The following is an 18479-nucleotide window of genomic DNA, read 5'->3' on the forward strand; positions in this document are numbered from 1 at the left end:
TCGGTATAACCAACACATGTGGTGTAATTTTGGAAACCGCAAGCTGCTAGTAATAGTGTGTATTAAGTGAAAATGTCCAGACTATTATCAGAACTTCTCGGCTTGAATAAATGTCAACTGAATGACATAAGAAAGGAGGACCTGGTCGAGAGTTTGTTGGCTGCTCGAACTCAAGATGAACCAATACAAGCAGTCTATACGCAATTAACAGCTTTGTTGAAGGAAGTCTCCGAGTTGAAGTCGGCTATTACGTCACCCGACGGAGTTGTCTGTACCATAAATAAAAAGGTATCAAAGTCAAGTGGAAAAACAAACTGAGATAATTAGTCGTCAACAACGGTATTTAGAAGTTTTGGACAAAAAAAAACGAGAAAATAATAGTCTTACTCGGCATTCCTGATGACCAAGAAAGCCTTGATAGAGCAACATCAGATGCAGCGAAGGTGGAGAGAGTGTTTGAGAAGGTAGAAGCGGATGTTGGGGTAATACGAGCTGTGAGAAGGCTAGGAAGTGGTAACAACGGGCGACGACGCCCGATTCTGGTCACCTTGGCATTGCGGGAGGATAGAGACACCCTGCTAGATAAGGTGAAACGACTAAAGACCTGCGAGGAGCCGTTTAAGAAAATTTTCATCAAGAAGGACGTTCACCCGAGTGTACGTGCGGAGTGGAAGAGACTGGGAGGCGGAAAAGAGAGAGAAGGTACCAGAAAACCAGAAAACGTCGGTTGCAACATCCACTTCAATGTTAGAGAGCGTCGGCTGTACAAAGACGGAATAGTGATCGACCAGTGGACTCTCTCCATTCTTTTTAGGAAGACCACAACAGGAAAGTAAACTTAAAATTGTTTCTTGGAATATAAATGCTGCCAGGACAAAGCTTGAAAAATATAACGTCCAGAATTTTGTGATAAGATATGATATCATTGATGCTAATGAAATGAAGGCTACTTTACCACTTAATTTACCAGGCTATAAATGTTATAAGAGTATAAATGGTCATGAAGGTCATCGAGGTGGGACAACTCTATTTGTGAAGGATTATTTGACTGCCTTCATCACCAGCATGGATAACAGTGTGCCAGACCAGGTGTGGGTTCAGTTTAGTTGTATGATGGGTGTCGTGTTTGGATTCTTTCTGTTATGTTCCACCATCTGACTCACCGTACTTTAGCCATATATCTTTCTCAACTATACATGAAAAGATAAATAGCTTTGTCAACAACGAAAAGTTTGTAATTATTGGGGACTTTAATTCTAGATTTGGATCCAGTGTCCGTCACTTGCCCATGAAAAGTGACATACCAGATGCGCAGTTATACACATACCCCATTATACCAGATGATGTCAGGATTGCTAATGACAATGCATTTGTTTTAGGAACAATATGTAGTGATGATGGGCTTCTTGTGTTGAACAACTTGTCTACAGAAAATTGTCCTGATGATGGTTCTTTAAAGTGGCTTCATGTTCTCATGTTATTGGACGATAATCATTCGAGACCGAATGATTAGGAAATTAAGTTTGTTAAAACAATATTATGACATATATAATATGGGTATAAACTTAACTAAAACTAATTTCTTCGTAATCAACGCTTCGGCGGTCGACAAGGAAGCGATGGTAGTGGACAATATGAAGGTAGAATGGTGTGACATGTATGTGTATCTGGGATCCCCATTTACATCTAATGGCTCAGTGTTTTCAGCTGTTAAGGTTCATGCTGAAAGAAAAATGAAGGATGTTAAGAAGTATATTTTATTTCTAAAGAAAAACAATGATTTACCGTTCCTAGTAAAAAAAAAAAAAAAAAAAGAGTATTTGATGCGTGTCTAATGTCTTCTCTATTGTATGGCTGCGAATCGTGGTTGAGTGCGGATCTTAATCCTGTTAATAAGTTATATAACTGGTCTTTGAAAAGTCTTCTTGATGTCAAGGGGAACACATGCAACGACCTGTGTTATATTGAGTCAGGATATCTACCATGAAAAGTTTTGGTTATGAAAAGGCAAAGGATGTTCTTTAAAAGTAAGTGGAAAAAAGAAAGGCAGGTGATGGACGATGATCCACTTTCATTTGTAGTTAAGACAGTATTTGATACAGGAGGTAACACGAGACTATACCTGACAGGGTTGTTGCATGAGAACCCTGATGACATACAAGTGGGATGGAATGAACTAAAAGACTGTGTGCTAAATTCAATATCATCAAAAAGAATTACTTATAGAACTATAATGAACCCAACCTTGGCAGTTCACCCATTATATCACACAAACTACAAAGTAAGTGATTATATAGGTCCGCTTTCACTCGATTCCGTGTGTCAGCACATTCTCTGGCAGCGCAGGTGGGTAGGTGGAGTAGAAGGGGCCCCGGTTACCTCCCACTGGCAGAGAGGGTGTGTACTTGTGGAGATGTTCAGACAGAGGAGCATGTCATTCAGTTCTGTCCCTTAACGCAACATATTGGAGACATTTACCGGATTTCTACTATTCAAGAGCTATGTACGACACAAACTAATTACAAACTAGTATGTAAGATAGTTTGGAATGTGTTACAAGTCTATCGGAACTAAACTTGAATCATATCGATGAAAGTTGTGTATATTTTATGAATGGGAATAATATTATTTGTGTAAGTTTTTCCCTCGGTAGGTAAAATAGGAGTTTAATCCAGATGATGCATCTGTTCGTTTATTATCATTATTTTTAAAGTAATTTTTAAAGGTTTTGTTTTGTTAACTGAGATTTTCGAATTTTATGTTTAACTAAGCTTGAATTATATCCATCAGCTTTGTGTATACTATTAAATGAGTATAACAGACTTTCGGATAATGCACATTTGTTCACTTATTATTATTAATTTTAAAAAGTATGCTAATGTATTTCGTTATTAGAGGTATACGTTTGGTTTTATTTATTATATTGTACTATTAACTGTGTCTTTGATTAATCTTAATAATTTCGTATGTCGTTATCCGTTTTCTTTTGCATTTTAAGTTTATCAATATTTTGTTAATTGTGACACTTTAAAGTTTTTATGCCTTAATATTTCTAGTTTTGTCACATACAATCACATTTCTACAGTCTTTTGTAATGAACCAATAGCACGTTTGTTGTATCTCTTTTAGAATGTTACTTATCGTTCGTTATGTTGATTGTGTTGTATGGTTTTGTTGTGGTCAATAAAATAATAATAATAATAATAATAATAATAATAATAATAATAATAATAATAATAATGTGTGTGTGTGTGTGTGTGTGTGTGTGTGTGTGTGTGTGTGTGTGTGTGTGTGGAAAAGGTTTGTCAGTACCGAACAGCACGTTTCTGTAACAACAAATCAAATTCCTTGGTCACAAAGTCCACAGAGATTCTATTCATACTTTAAATGACAAAATAAATGCTGTTAAAAATTTCCTTGTTCCTACTAATATTAATCAGATCAGACAGTTCATCGGTATCGCCAGTTCATCAAAAATTTCAGCCTTATCGCTCAACTTCTCACTCATTTGCTCAAGAAAAATGTTCCATTCATCTGGTCTGAAAAGGAACAAGTTGCTTTTGATCTTCTCAAAACTGCCATGTGTCAAGTACCAGTCCTTGCTTTCCCTAATTTCGAGAAAGACTTCATTTTATATACTGATGCTTCTGGCTTTGGAATCGGTGCTGTTCTCATGCAGAAAGATTCACTTGGTAAACATCGCGTATCAGCGTATGCTAGCAGACTTCTCAACAAAGTCACAAAGCGTGAAAGTCTTGCTTGATCTGGGCCTTACGTCATTTCCGTGAACTCATCTTAGGCTATAAGATTCATGTTCACACTGATCATTGTGCTGTCACAGAGAACTTCAAAGGCAACAACTTAATTCTACATTTTCATATATTCCTGGTAAGGCAGACGCACTATCACGCAATGTTGCCGCTATCCGCATCACAGACACTCCTGCCATGCCAACCATGGATGAAATAAGGACACATCAGCATTCAGACACCTTCTGTTCTAGTGTTGCTTATTACCTCGAATCTGGTGATGAGACAAATCTTCCTAAGTTGCAAGTGAGTGCTGATACGGTCTCTTGTATAAATCGAGTGATGTCTCTACTGACGATTCTAATGAGCGTTTTATCTCAGCTCGTGATACTTCAGTCGCTAGTGAGTACAATACTTCACCACGTTCACGACTCACCCCTCGAAGGCCATCCAGGTCGGGACAGATGCCTTGCACAAGCAAAACGATCGTATTTCTGGCCGACTATGAGGAAAGATATCTTTCAACACTGTGTGCTCTGTACAGACAGGCACCACTTACTAACAGAAGGAAGAGTGGAAAGACAAGAACAATCTGGATTAAATTGGATACTTAAATGTTGGCGAGGAAGTGACAGCGTATGCCTGGAGGAACATAGCTGCGGCAGTGGGGAGATGTCCGACGAACACTGGTGGAGAGGGTTGAGGGTGGGGAGTGGCTCGGGGAAGGAGCCAAGTCCGTGAGCACTGCGGTGGCTTGGGGGAGGAGCCAAGGGACACCTACACCTGAGGAGGGAAGCAGGAACGACGACCAGCGAAGAGGAGCGGCGGAGAAAGGGTGTGGCGGCAGACAAGTGCAGCGGCAGACAGGTATACCGTTGAGCAGGATGCGGCCACAAGGGTTAGTCACTTGGAAGCACGTGGAAGCGTCCAGTAGAGAGAGAGGGAGCACGTGGCGTATCAGTCTCGCAACTTGCCTGCGATAGGAGATGATATTCATGACTCGGTGTGTACTTGTGAGTTCGTGTGTCTTCGACTGCACAACACCGCTGACCATCACTGTTCTAATATTTGTTAGGATCACCACTTGTTGTAGATTGATTGATTACTGCTTTTACCACTGTATCAAATATGGTTTTACCTACCCACTTCTTTGCTGCTTTCTGAGTTTAGATGATGTACTCGCCCAGCTGATGATGACTGCCACTGCTGGATCAGATGAGGAGCTTGGTGTGTTGGAAGCGTAGAGGACCAGTAATGAGCTTGGTATTTCTGGTAGCTTGGAGATCGTGGATATAAATTGATATAGTGTGTGTGTGTGAGTAAAAGACATATATGATGAGAGTTCTTCTTGATTTAATAAGTGAAAATTTACATACTTGATTCGAGAGGAGATTATAATGTGACGATTGATTGTTCTTTCTCTCTGAAGTGATATGAAATGATGACAAAGCATCGTCTCTCAAGACTAACTGTGACTGAACGAAACTGAGTGACAAGATTGACTGCTCGTGGCTGGGTGACTGACTAACTGGGACTGACTGTGTACTGAACTGGACTCACTACCATGTGGGCTGTACTTATCTGAGCTAAGGGGATCATGCTTTGTCTTTTTGGGAAAATAAATGACCAATGAGATGCCAGGAAATGAGGTGAAAAAGCCAACGAGAGGGCTTTTTATTTTGGCCAATGACCGGGAAGGAAGACTCAGAGCGAACACAAGTGTTTTCCCTAAGGACTGGAAGTGGGTGTGAAGTTCTCTTGAGAGGTAGAGAAGGAGGAGAAAAGTTAAAAATAGAATAGACTGGCCGGCGATGGGCACACTTGGGATGAATATATGAACAAACGCATGTGAGATGGATATATGAAATAGTGAATATACATATATATGATAATAATAATTGTTGAGACTAATATATATATATATATATATATATATATATATATATATATATATATATATATATATATATATATATATATATATATATATATATATATATATATATATATATATATATATATATATATATATATATATATATATATATATATATATATATATATATATATATATATATATATATATATATATATATATATATATATATATATATATATATATATATATATATATATATAAAAAATTGCTGAGACTAATATATAAATAAATATATATATATATATATATATATATATATATATATATATATATATATATATATATATATATATATATATATATATATATATATATATATATATATATATATATATATATATATATATAATTGCTGAGACTAATATATAAATAAATAAATAAATATATATATATATATATATACTCGTATATATATATATATATATATATATATATATATATATATATATATATATATATATATATATATATATATATATATATATATATATATATATATATATATATATATATATATATATATATATATATATATATATTAGTCTCAACAATTATTATTATCATATATATGTATATTCACCATTTCATATATCCATCTCACATGCGTTTGTTCATATATTCATCCCAAGTGTGCCCATCGCCGGCCAGTCTATTTTATTTTTAGCTATGTATATATATATATATATATATATATATATATATATATATATATATATATATATATATATATATATATATATATATATATATATATATATATATATATATATATATATATATATATATATATATATATATATATATATATATATATATATATATATATATATATATATATATATATATATATATATATATATATATATATATATATATATATATATATATATATATATATATATATATATATATATATATATATATATATATATATATATATATATATATATATATATATATATATATATATATATATATATATATATATATATATATATATACTACATGATCTACTCCTTCTTCTGTACTTCTTTCTTCACACAGCACAACTGCAAGAGTCACCAATCAGTGATAACCCTGCGCCCTTGTAACATTCAACAAGCTGACCAGAGTCGTAGCCTCCTGGTGCATTATCACGGCACCACCAGCCAATACTCTTCTTGGCCAAATAAACTTCCCCTTCGGACCATCAAGCAAGTTTAACTCACTGAACCCCTCAAGTCTCGTCACTGGAGAACTCACTACTCTCACCTCTTGGCCTTCACTGCTCACAACTTCACTGCAACTTGCCCTCTTATGGTTCCTCAGAGCCTTCGTGTCACACCCATTACATTGATAAAAAAAAAAAAAAAAGTGCCATTTTCCGCCAAAAAATAAGGGGCGCCGTCTGCCCGCTCTTTACAAAACAAAATCGTTCTTCCCCGGTGTGATACAACTTGCTACTTAACGTCAGGTACAACGCTACTATCACCCCTCATTCCTCCTGCCAGCCACTCAGTGATACAGGTATCGCCACAACGAGTTAATGGCTGCTCCCCTCCAGGATGAAGCACACCAATTCCTGCACATTGAGCTAAACTCCCACATGTGGCCATCACAACACAACAACCACCGGCTCCAACATGAGCCTAGCCAACGTGCCTCTGTGCCAGCCCCACTGCTCCCAGCAACTGGTCTTGTGTGCAATCATTTCTCATCATCCCCGATTCCTTGTCGCTTCGAGAACAGCATCCATCATCACATACCCCACTGCTTGGGCCCCACACCTGACAATCAACAACAGCTTGGCCAGATGAAGCCCCCAACAACACTGAGGGTACTCCCTGAGCGGCAAGCAACACATTACCAGCAGTAAGTAGCAGCAGTAACTGAAGAGTCTGTACAGTAACCTTGTAACTGAAGAGTCTGTACAATAAGCTCATAACTGAAGAGTCTGTACAATAACCTCGTAACTGAAGAGACATCATTGAAGGCACAATGAAAAGATCCCACTTTGAGCAAATTAAGACATGTTGCAAGTGAGGAAAAGGACTTAATTAAACTTGTTTTTACAAAGAAATGCTTATGAGAGCGTATAGAACCCCGGAGCTAAAGCACCCAGATTCATGGTTGGAAGCCCATCAAGTTGTCATTGCTTTATCAGTACGATAAGCATTGTTAGGACTAGCACATGATGGATTGTCAGGACATATAGGCATCCAAAAGACATACAAAAAAATTCTCCAACATTTCTTTTGGCCTGACCTCAAAAATGATGTAACCAATTTCATGAAATCATGTCATGTATGCCAAGTTGTTGGCAAACCAAATGCATGTATAGGCCCTCTCAAACCCATTCCTGTACTCACTGAGCCATTCGAAAAGATCATTACTGACTGTGTAAAACCTTTACCTGAAACTAAAAAAATGTAACCAATATATGCTCACCATTCTAGATTCGGCCACCCGTTACCCTGAGGCCTACCCTTTGAAGAACATTGCTACCAAAAGTATTGTAAAATGCCTCTTACATCTTTTCGCTTCATTTGGCATTCCTAAAAAAATTCAGTCAGACCAAGGTAGCAATTTCACAGTACTTTTTTTCTACCAATTTGTCGATGAACTGAATATGCACCATGTAACCTCCTCAGCTTACCATTCCTAATCCCACGGCTGTCTGAACATAAGAACATGAGAACATAAGAAAGAAGGGAAGCTGCAAGAAGCAACCAGGCTTACACGTGGCAGTCCCTGTATGAAATATGCCTACCTATTTCCACCTCTAGAGCGCTTCCATCAAACATTCAGATCAATGCTAAGGAAATTAACTCCTTTGAACTATGTTGTACACACTCCAGATCGCCATAAAGACTCTTATTTGGTACACATTAATCTCATGAAACCTTGTGTCTACAGGGAATCAGAGGAAGACACCACTGAGCCTGTACCTATTACTCATATGTCACGGATTGGAAAGGAGCCAGGAATAGGATCATCTAAAGTTTTCTCTGACCCTAGTGCCTCTCCCTGGGTTTCACCCTGTCTTCTAACTCCCAAACCTGATGGAAACAGTGGATTTTGCACAGATTATAGGAAAGTTAACCAAGTCACCATTCCTGACTCCTATCCATTTCCCTTAATGGAGGATTTAATCGAGAGTATAGACCATTCAGAATTCATTTCCATCAGTGACCTGTTGAAAGGATACTACCAAATAGGACTGACCGAATGAGCCAAGTCTATCTCAGCCTTCATCTCACCATTCGGACTTTTCCAGTGTTAGGTAATGCCTTTTGGTATGTCTAATGCGCTTGCCACCTTCCAGAGGACCATTAACTACATTACTCAGGACCTGGAAGGAGCCTCGGCGTATGTCAACGATTTGGTGGTGGTGTCGGACAGATGGGAGGAGCACCTGATGCGATTACGGAGGCTGCTGAGCAACCTACAAAAGGCCGGATTGAACATCAACCTCCCAAAGTCCTCCTTTGGGAAACATTTTGTCATCTGAAATCAAAGAAAATTATAGTGAATGATAAAATAGAAGAGAATCCAGAAATTATTGCTAATGCTTTTAATTATTACTTTGTAAATATTGGAAAAAATATCCGTGATTCTGTACCTGTTTGTGACAGACGTTACTCCTCATATTTACCAGCACCAAACAGCAACTCCATTTTTTTGCAGCCTATGGATAACCATGAGGTCACCAACATAATAGAAATGCTAAAGAGAAAGAGCCGAGGATATGATGACATAACAGCTGATATCATTAAGAGGACATATCCGGTTTTCTTAAAGGCTCTAACACTCATTATAAACCAGTCTTTTTTTACAAGGTGTATTTTCTCAGGAAATAAAAACTGCTTAGGTAATTCCCATATATAAAGGAGATAACTGTACACTAATGAATAATTATCGACCAGTTTCCATATTAAACATTTTCTCTAAAATTTTGGAACAAATTATGAACAAAAGGCTACAAGAATTTATAAAGTTATATAATCTTTTATATAAATATAAATTTGGTTTCAGCAAAGGACATGAAACGGACCTAGTTTTCCTAGTTTTGATCACTTTAGTTGACAAAATATCAGAAGCACTGGATGCAGATTATGTTTTAGGACTGTTTCTTGACTTAGGCAAAGCATTTGATACTGTTAACCATAACATTTTACTAGATAAATTGGAAAGGTATGGAATAAGAGGTACATCTTATAAATGGATAAAAAGCTACTCAACAAACAGATATCAATATGTATTGTTTAATGAAGTGAAATCAAACTCCTTACAAATTACGTCTGGTGTTCCACAAGGCTCGATTTTGGGCCCGTTAATGTTCTTTATATATATTGACGACATTGTTAACATTTCAACGTTCTTGTTACCAATAATTTTTGCAGATGACACACATTTATTTCTTAAAGATTCTAATATTGATCAAATAGTTACATTAATAAAATTCAGAGCTGATAAAGTTGATGGATTGGATTCATGAGAATAAACTCCCATTGAATATCTCAAAAACTCATTACATGATTTTCAAAAATAGAGGTAAAGTTGATAAAACTAATTCAATAAATGTTATATAGACCAGGTTAGGTTAAAGAATGTTGATTCAACAAAATTTTTTGGAGTAATTATTGACAATAGACTATCTTGGTCACACCATATTAATTACATAAAAAAAAAATAAAATTGCAAAAAGTATTGGGATCTTGTGTAGAGCCAGGAAATTTTTATACACCACAACTTTAGTAACACTTTACGATAGTTTTATATATCCATATATTTCCTACAGGGTGAAAGTTTGGGGAACAGCTAATGATTGTTATATTCAGCAGGTTTTAAAATTACAAAAAAGATCGGTGCGAATTATCACATCTTAAAGAGTCAGGGATCACCCTGCCCCTTTGTTTAAAAAGCTTAAAATATTGCCATTTTCTCTAGTTTATATATATATTGTGTTGCAAAGTTATTGTACAATTATGTAAAACGGTTGGTTCCGCGAGCATCGAGAGACATGTTTACCTCTAGTAACGATATCCACTCTTGCCCTGCCTGACATAGAGTTAATCTTCGTCTACCACAAGGCAGAACAGCGATGATACACAAAACATTTATATTTAAAACAACTCATGTATAAAATGAAATGGCAAGGAAGGTCAATCATCATTGTTCTTTACCAACATACAAGTATGTAATCATAAAGTATCTAATTAATATGTAAATGATGACTGGTAGCTTTATTATAAATTAAAATGATTTGAGGTAGCATAAAATTTTAAAATTATGTTAAATAAATTAGTCCTCAAATTGTAAATAGAGTAAATTGTACAGAGTGGGGTAAAATATGCTATAAGAACATAAGAACATAAGAACATAAGAAATAAGGGAAGCTGCAAGAAGCGACCAGGCTTACACGTGGCAGTCCCTGTATGAAACACACCTACCTATTTCCATCTGTTATCCCCATCCATAAACTTGTCTAATCTTCTCTTAAAGCTCTCTAGTGTCCTAGCACTAACTACATGATTACTGAGTCCGTTCCACTCATCTACCACTCTATTTGAGAACCAATTTTTCCCTATCTCCTTCCTAAACCTAAATTTTTCAAGCTTGAACCCGTTATTTCTTGTTCTACCCTGGTTGCTGATCCTAAGAATTTTGCTTACATCTCCCTTGTTATAACCCTTATACCACTTAAAGACTTCTATCAGGTCCCCTCTTAACCTACGTCTCTCTAAAGAATGTAACTTCAACAGCTTCAACCTCGCCTCGTAAGGAATACTCCTCATCCCCTGTATCCTTTTAGTCATTCTCCTCTGTACTGATTCTAATAGACCTATATCTTTCCTGTAATGTGGGGACCAGAACTGCACCGCGTAGTCTAGATGAGGTCTGACCAGCGCCAAGTATAACTTTAATATTACTCCCGGCCTTCTACTTTTAACACTCCTAAAAATAAATCCTAGTACCCTATTTGCCTTGTTTCTGGCTTCTATGCATTGCTTCCCTAGACGGAGTTCAGAGCTAACTATAACTCCTAAATCTTTCTCGTACCCTGTACCTACCAGAGTTTGGCTGTCTAATGTGTACCTATTGTGTGGGTTTCCTCTACCTACGCTAAGCACATTGCATTTATTGATATTAAATTGCATTAGCCATCTATCCGTCCATTCATTCATTCTATCTAAGTCTGCCTGCAAGGCGATGGCATCCGATTCTGACCTAATTAATCTACCTATCTTTGTGTCATCCGCAAATTTACTAACATCACTACTAATTCCACTATCCAAGTCATTGATATACATTAGAAATAACAATGGCCCTAATACTGATCCCTGTGGCACCCCACTAATTACATGACCCCACTCGGATTTCGAGCCGTTTATTACCACTCTCTGTCGCCTGTCACTAAGCCATGACTCTATCCAGCCTAACACCTTCCCATCTGTCCCGTGTGCCCTAACCTTTCTCAGGAGCCTTTGATGGGGTACCTTGTTAAATGCTTTACTAAAGTCCAGATATAAGATATCATAACTATCACCATTATCTACTGCCTCGTACACCCTACTGTAAAAACTTAACAAGTTTGTCAGGCAAGACTTCCCCTTCGTGAAGCCATGCTGTGACTGATTTATCAAGTTATGTTTGTCTAAATGTTCCCTAATGTTCCTCGCTATTATTGACTCTAACATTTTACCTACAACTGAAGTTAAGCTGACAGGTCTATAATTAGGCGCTAAAGTTTTATCTCCTTTCTTAAAGATGGGTACTACATTAGCCTGCCTCCACATTACTGGTACCTCACCCGACTCCAGTGATTTCCTAAAGACAGAAACTAACGGCTCCCTAATAATCTCTTTACATTCCTTAAGTACTCTGGGATATATTTCATCAGGTCCTGGTGACTTGAACTTTTTTAGCCTATCTATCTCCTGTTCCACTATCTCCCTAGTTATGGAAATATCTGTCAGCTTCTCATTCTCATCTGCTCTAAACACCTGTTCACTATCTGACATATCCTGTATGTTTTCCTGGGTGAAGACAGTTAAAAAATAATCATTCAGAAGTTTACTAATCTCCTCCCCAGAACTAACCAGCTCCCCATCTGCTGCCTTTAATGGACCTACAGTATCCTTATTCTTCGTCCTGTATACCTGATAAAATCCCTTGGGGTCCGTCTTCGCCTGGCTGGCTACCTTTAATTCATAATTGTCCTTAGCTTTCCTCGTTAACTTCCTGACTGTTCTAACTAATTCATTATATTGTGTCCTTAAAACTTCCTCACCTACCCTTAATCTCCTATATATACTTCTCTTACGCCCTATATAATGCTTCAACCTAGCAGTCATCCATTTAGGATCATTTTTTTGTGATCTTATTGTTCTATACGGGATATTTGCTAACTGACCTGTATGAACTTTATCTACGAAATATTTATACAATTTATCTACATTTACTTCACCTAGTCCCCTCATCTCATCTCCTACCATCCTCTCCACTCCCTCATCTACTCGCCTCGACCTCACCTCTCTCATTTCCGCATGACCTGACATTCCAACATACTCACACCTAGCTCCCCCCTTCCTCTTTCCTCCTCCCTTCCGGACACATCTCCCCTCCTCTTGTCCTACACCCTCACGCCTCACCTCACCTCTCTCATCCTGCCTTATCTCTCTGAACCCCGCCCCTGACCTGACCTCACCCTGCATCCTTTGCCAGTCCACTCCTTGGAGGTACCTTTTTAATTCTTCAAAATCTGCTCTCCTAAAGTCAGGTATTTTACTAGTGTTTTTGTTTCTAACTGTTTCTTCCCATTCTAAATTGTACCTAATTTCCTTATGGTCACTGTTTCCTAGCTGTCCTCCAACCTCTACCTGCGTGACTGCTTCCTCCCTGCTAGTAAGAATTAAATCTAGAATATTATTCCCCCTTGTGGGTTCTACGACTACCTGTTTTAAAAAATTATCCTGAATTACCTTAAGAAATTCCTCTGCTTCCTTGTTACCCACCATCAGACTCCAGTCGATATTCCTAAAATTAAAATCTCCTACCACACATACCTGACTGTACCTGCCTGCTCTATTTAATTCCTGCCACAGTGAGGTGTTAATTTCCTCTGTACTGGTCGGTGGTCTGTAAACTACCCCTAGTACTACTGACTGCGATCCTTCCTTAATATCTACCCATATCGACTCTGCTTTGTTATCTGTTGATACAACACTGTAATGTGTCCCTAACGTAGAGCGCGACGCCTCCTTCTCTCCTGTTTTCCCTATCTTTATAGAACATTGTATACCCATCTATCTTAACCTCTGGATTAAATACTTTTCCTGACATATCTAACCAAGTTTCAGTTAAAGCAATGATATCAAATTTCTCAACGCTCGCTATTCCTCTAAGCAAGTCTATTTTATTCAGAATACTTCTACAATTTGTGTAGTAAACACTTAAGCTATTTCTCACCATCCCTGAGCTAAGGTATCATGAGTCCTCATTGTCAAGCATATTATTGACATATGTTTATGTAATGCATATAATTTAACCTTGTAGTATAACGTGTATGCTTATGACAATACAAAAATTTAAAATTAATTGAACTGAATCTATCTGGGTCATGTGATGGGCCAAGGCGTCGCCCGTCCCAAGGAGGCCAACGAGGAAGCCATCCTGGCTTTCCCTGCTTCTACCTCCTGGAAACCTCTGATGAGATTCCTAGTAATGGCTGGCTTCTACAGACGCTTCTGCAAGAACTTCTCCTCCCTGGCAGCCACTCTGACGGTCCTTATGAGTTCATCCAAGCCTTTCTACATCTCAAGATCTTCCTAGCCTTCAAGACCAGTTGTTCGGATGCCCAACCACTCCCTTCCTTTCCATCTACAGATCGACGGCAGCGGAGTAGGAATCGGTGGGGTCCTCCTTCAAGCTGACCCGACAAGCAACATCTTCCACCCAGTCACCTATCACTATGCCAAGCTGAAACGTCACTAACTGAGTTACTCCGCCATTGAAACAAGAAGCCCTAGCTCTCATTCTGGCTCTCCAGCGGTTCGAGTGCTATCTCCACCACAGCATTCCATCCTGGTCCATCCTGGTCTTCACGGATCATAACCCTCTGGCCTTCCTCCATTCCATGAGGAACAAGAATCGACGGATTCTCCACTGGGCCCTCGTGACCCAGCCTTACAGCCTCCGAATCCACCACATCAAAGGGGTCGACAATCCCCTCGCCGATACTCAACAGTTCCTGCCTCACTCCAGGCTGACGCCCCCTTAACTCCTTTGTAACATCACAACAGAGGTCTTCTGTGGGGAGGTGTCACGTACCGGATTACTACACACCTCGTTTAGCCCACAACCTTATTCTGCCCCTACTCGCTCCTGTTCTCGTGCCACGTAGCTCCTCTCATCTATCCGACCACCACTACCAAAGCCTTGGAACTCCTCGACACGCCACATCGCCTCACCCTTGTCCCTCGCTTCCCCATCCTCTTGTATCGTTTACGAGGCACCCCCGTTTCACATCCTAGTTAGTTCAAACCTGGACTCAACGGCTCACGCTTCCCCCTTGAATTTAGGTGCCAACTCTCACAAGGACATTGCATCACTGCCCTGCCCTGTCTTTTGCCGAGTACAGTGTACACCATATTTCCCCTCCGTGTCTCACAGTGTTAAAATTAGGTTTTAGTCTTAAGTTTGGTTAGGGTGTGCTTTCCCCTTTGTTTTTGTGTTATTATATCTGTGTGTATTTATGTTTAGGTTGGTGGTAGGTTTACTTTTCTTGTGCATTTATGTGTTATTGTTTCCATGTGTCTTTTTGTTTGTGTTATTAAATTAAAGTAAGAGTTAACACAATTTTGACTACCTCACACCAAGCTTGTTTGACATGTTAACCTTATCCCCTTACAACTTCTCTCCCTTTATTGTTGCAGGTGTTGGGCTTCTTCAGGGAAGTCTTCTGTTTAAACTCCACGGTCCAACCCTTACTCGTATGAGTGACAAAGTCTTCTCCGACTCAAATATTCTATTCTTCTCAGACTCTTCCTTCTCATACATCTTTGTCTCCTTCTCCGCCTCAAATCTCCTGGCTTCTCTAGTATCCTCATTCTTCATTCTCCTTTCCTCGGCTTCCAGTTTCATCCTCCTTATTTCTAACTTAAATCTTAACTCCTTAGACATTCCTTCTGTCCGAGAAAATCCCACAACACTGACCAGGGCTAGCACATCCGTAGACGCTAGTTGTTGGACTATGTGTCCTCACAACGAGCTGTGTCAAACTTATGTTACCACATCCAGCAGAGGCAGGAGACTCAGGTCATGAGCCACATATATTACCATCTCTCTCCCCCCCATGGTGTAAGCTGAGTGCAGGCACACAATGACAATAAAAAAAAATAACAAGTAACTGTCACCCCTCCACGTGGTTACGAAGCTTCGAGCTATCCTGGCAAGTCACCAGTTTCTGTTATGACCACAAATCCTGCCCCTCTCATAGCTGCCTTTATCTTGGCTCGCTTTCCCGAGTCACCATCAACGTAACTTGGTGCAGGGCTTATTACAAATTACAAAGTCCCTTTTTGGATCTTGTACCCTTTATACAGACTACTACTACATAATACCTAGTCATAATACTAGGTTCCGCCCCTCTCACAGCTGCCTTTATCTCAGCTAACTTCCCTGAGCTACTTCCTACATACCTCAATGCAGGGCTTAAATAAGCTTTCTGGCTTCCTGTAGATCGTCAGCCTGTTTCACCTTCTACTGGCAAAGAAGCACCACAACTGACAAATCACTCCAACAGCTGGGAAAGAATCTTCTAGGAAGGGACAATTAGGGGAAAGGACACAAACTTAAGAGGTACAATACCCCGTTGGACAATCGCTCTTGAAAAAGGATTGCCTACTGCCCAACAAAGTGTAACATCCTTCTGCAGAAGGAGCAGGGCCTGAGGAAGGAGTAAACTTTACTGCACGGCAGTTTGTATATAATTCTCTGTTTCCGGCCTCTTGATGAGAGCACAGGAACACAGTAACAAGTGACAAAACAACAAATACATGAACAAGCTGCAAATGAACAGAACGAAGAGGGTCCACTGACAGCTCAAAAACACACCAAATACTCGACAGACTGTGCTGTCAAGGAGTCTTTGGGAGGTATCTCTTTACTTATGAGGCATTATAATCACAAGCAGACTCTGTAAATGTAAATTGCGCAGTCTCCAAGCCTTGCCTTGCCTCAAAACGCACATACTTACTTCCCAGCAACCAGGCAACTACTGAGACTGGAGGCATGTAAAGGCGGTGTGAGACGCTCGCCCACTCCGCTACAATGGTGGGATTCAGGAGAAGGGGGGAGGGGATGACGCACACACACACACACACACACACACACACACACACACACACACACACACACACACACACACACACACACACACACACCTTGCTTACTGCCCGCTAGCACAAATAAAACTGTTACCTTGATTCTGGTGATTGAACTATGGCGGCTGGAAGCATTCTGATTACTGTATAGTTAAAGGAGACTCTTCAACTGAACAATATTTGAGACTCATACCTAAAAAAACAGCTGAAAATATGAAAGATTAAGTGAGGAAAGAGAGTGACTACGTGCGGAGAGTCTTATACTAAATCTCGTGCAAATAAAGGTAATGGATTTATAATGCGTTTACTCCCTGCACCTTCTCTGTCTTTCTCTCTTTCTCATCTCCCATCTTTCGTCTCATCTTTCTTCTCACTTTCTCTTTGCTTCTGTCTACTTATCATCTTAATTCACGCAATATATATATATATATATATATATATATATATATATATATATATATATATATATATATATATATATATATATATATATATATATATATATATATATATATATATATATATATATATATATATATATATATATATATATATATATATATATATATATATATATATATATATATATATATATATATATATAGGAGGGACACTAGCTAAGGGTAACAAATATCCAGTAAAAAAAAAAAAGCCCACTGAGATACCAGTCCTAGAAAAGGGTCCAAAACGGTAGTCAAAAATTGAAGGATGAATTAAGATGATAAGTCTTGAAACCTCCGTCTTGAAGGAATTCATGTAATTGGAAAATGGAAATACAGAAGCAGGCAGGGAGAGAGGGATGAATGATTGAAAATACTGGTTAATTCTTGTATTAGAGAGGTCGACAGAATAGGGGTGAGAAAAAGAAGAAAGTCTTGTGTAGCGAGGCTGCGGGAGGTGGGAAAGCATACAGTTAGCAAGATCAGAAGAGCACTTAGCATGAAAATATCGGTAGAAGACAGCTAGAGATGCAACATTGCGGCGATGAGAGAGACGTTGAACACAGTCAGTTAGAGAAGAGGAGTTGATGAGACGAAAACCTTTTGATTCCACCCTGTCTAAAGAGCGGTATGAGTGGAATCCCTCCAGACATGCGAAGCATACTTCGTTCATGGACGGATAAGGCCCTTGTACAGAGTTAACAGCTGGGGGATTGGGGGTGAGAAAAACTGGCGGAGATGTCTCAGAACGCCTAACTTCATAGAAGCTGTTTCAGCTAGATATGAGATGTAAAGTTTCCAGTTCAGATTATGAGTAAAGGACAGACCGAGGATGTTCAGTGTAGAAGAGGGGGACGTTTATGAACGTTGGACGTTTATGAAAAGACGTTGAAAAGTGCAGGGTGGTGTCATCAGCGTGGGAGTGAATAGGACAAGAAGTTTGGTTTAGAAGGTCATTGATGGATAATAAAAAGAGAGTGGGTGA

The sequence above is a fragment of the Scylla paramamosain genome, chromosome 24 (genome assembly GCF_035594125.1).
Source record: "Scylla paramamosain isolate STU-SP2022 chromosome 24, ASM3559412v1, whole genome shotgun sequence".
Taxonomy (NCBI): domain Eukaryota; kingdom Metazoa; phylum Arthropoda; class Malacostraca; order Decapoda; family Portunidae; genus Scylla; species Scylla paramamosain.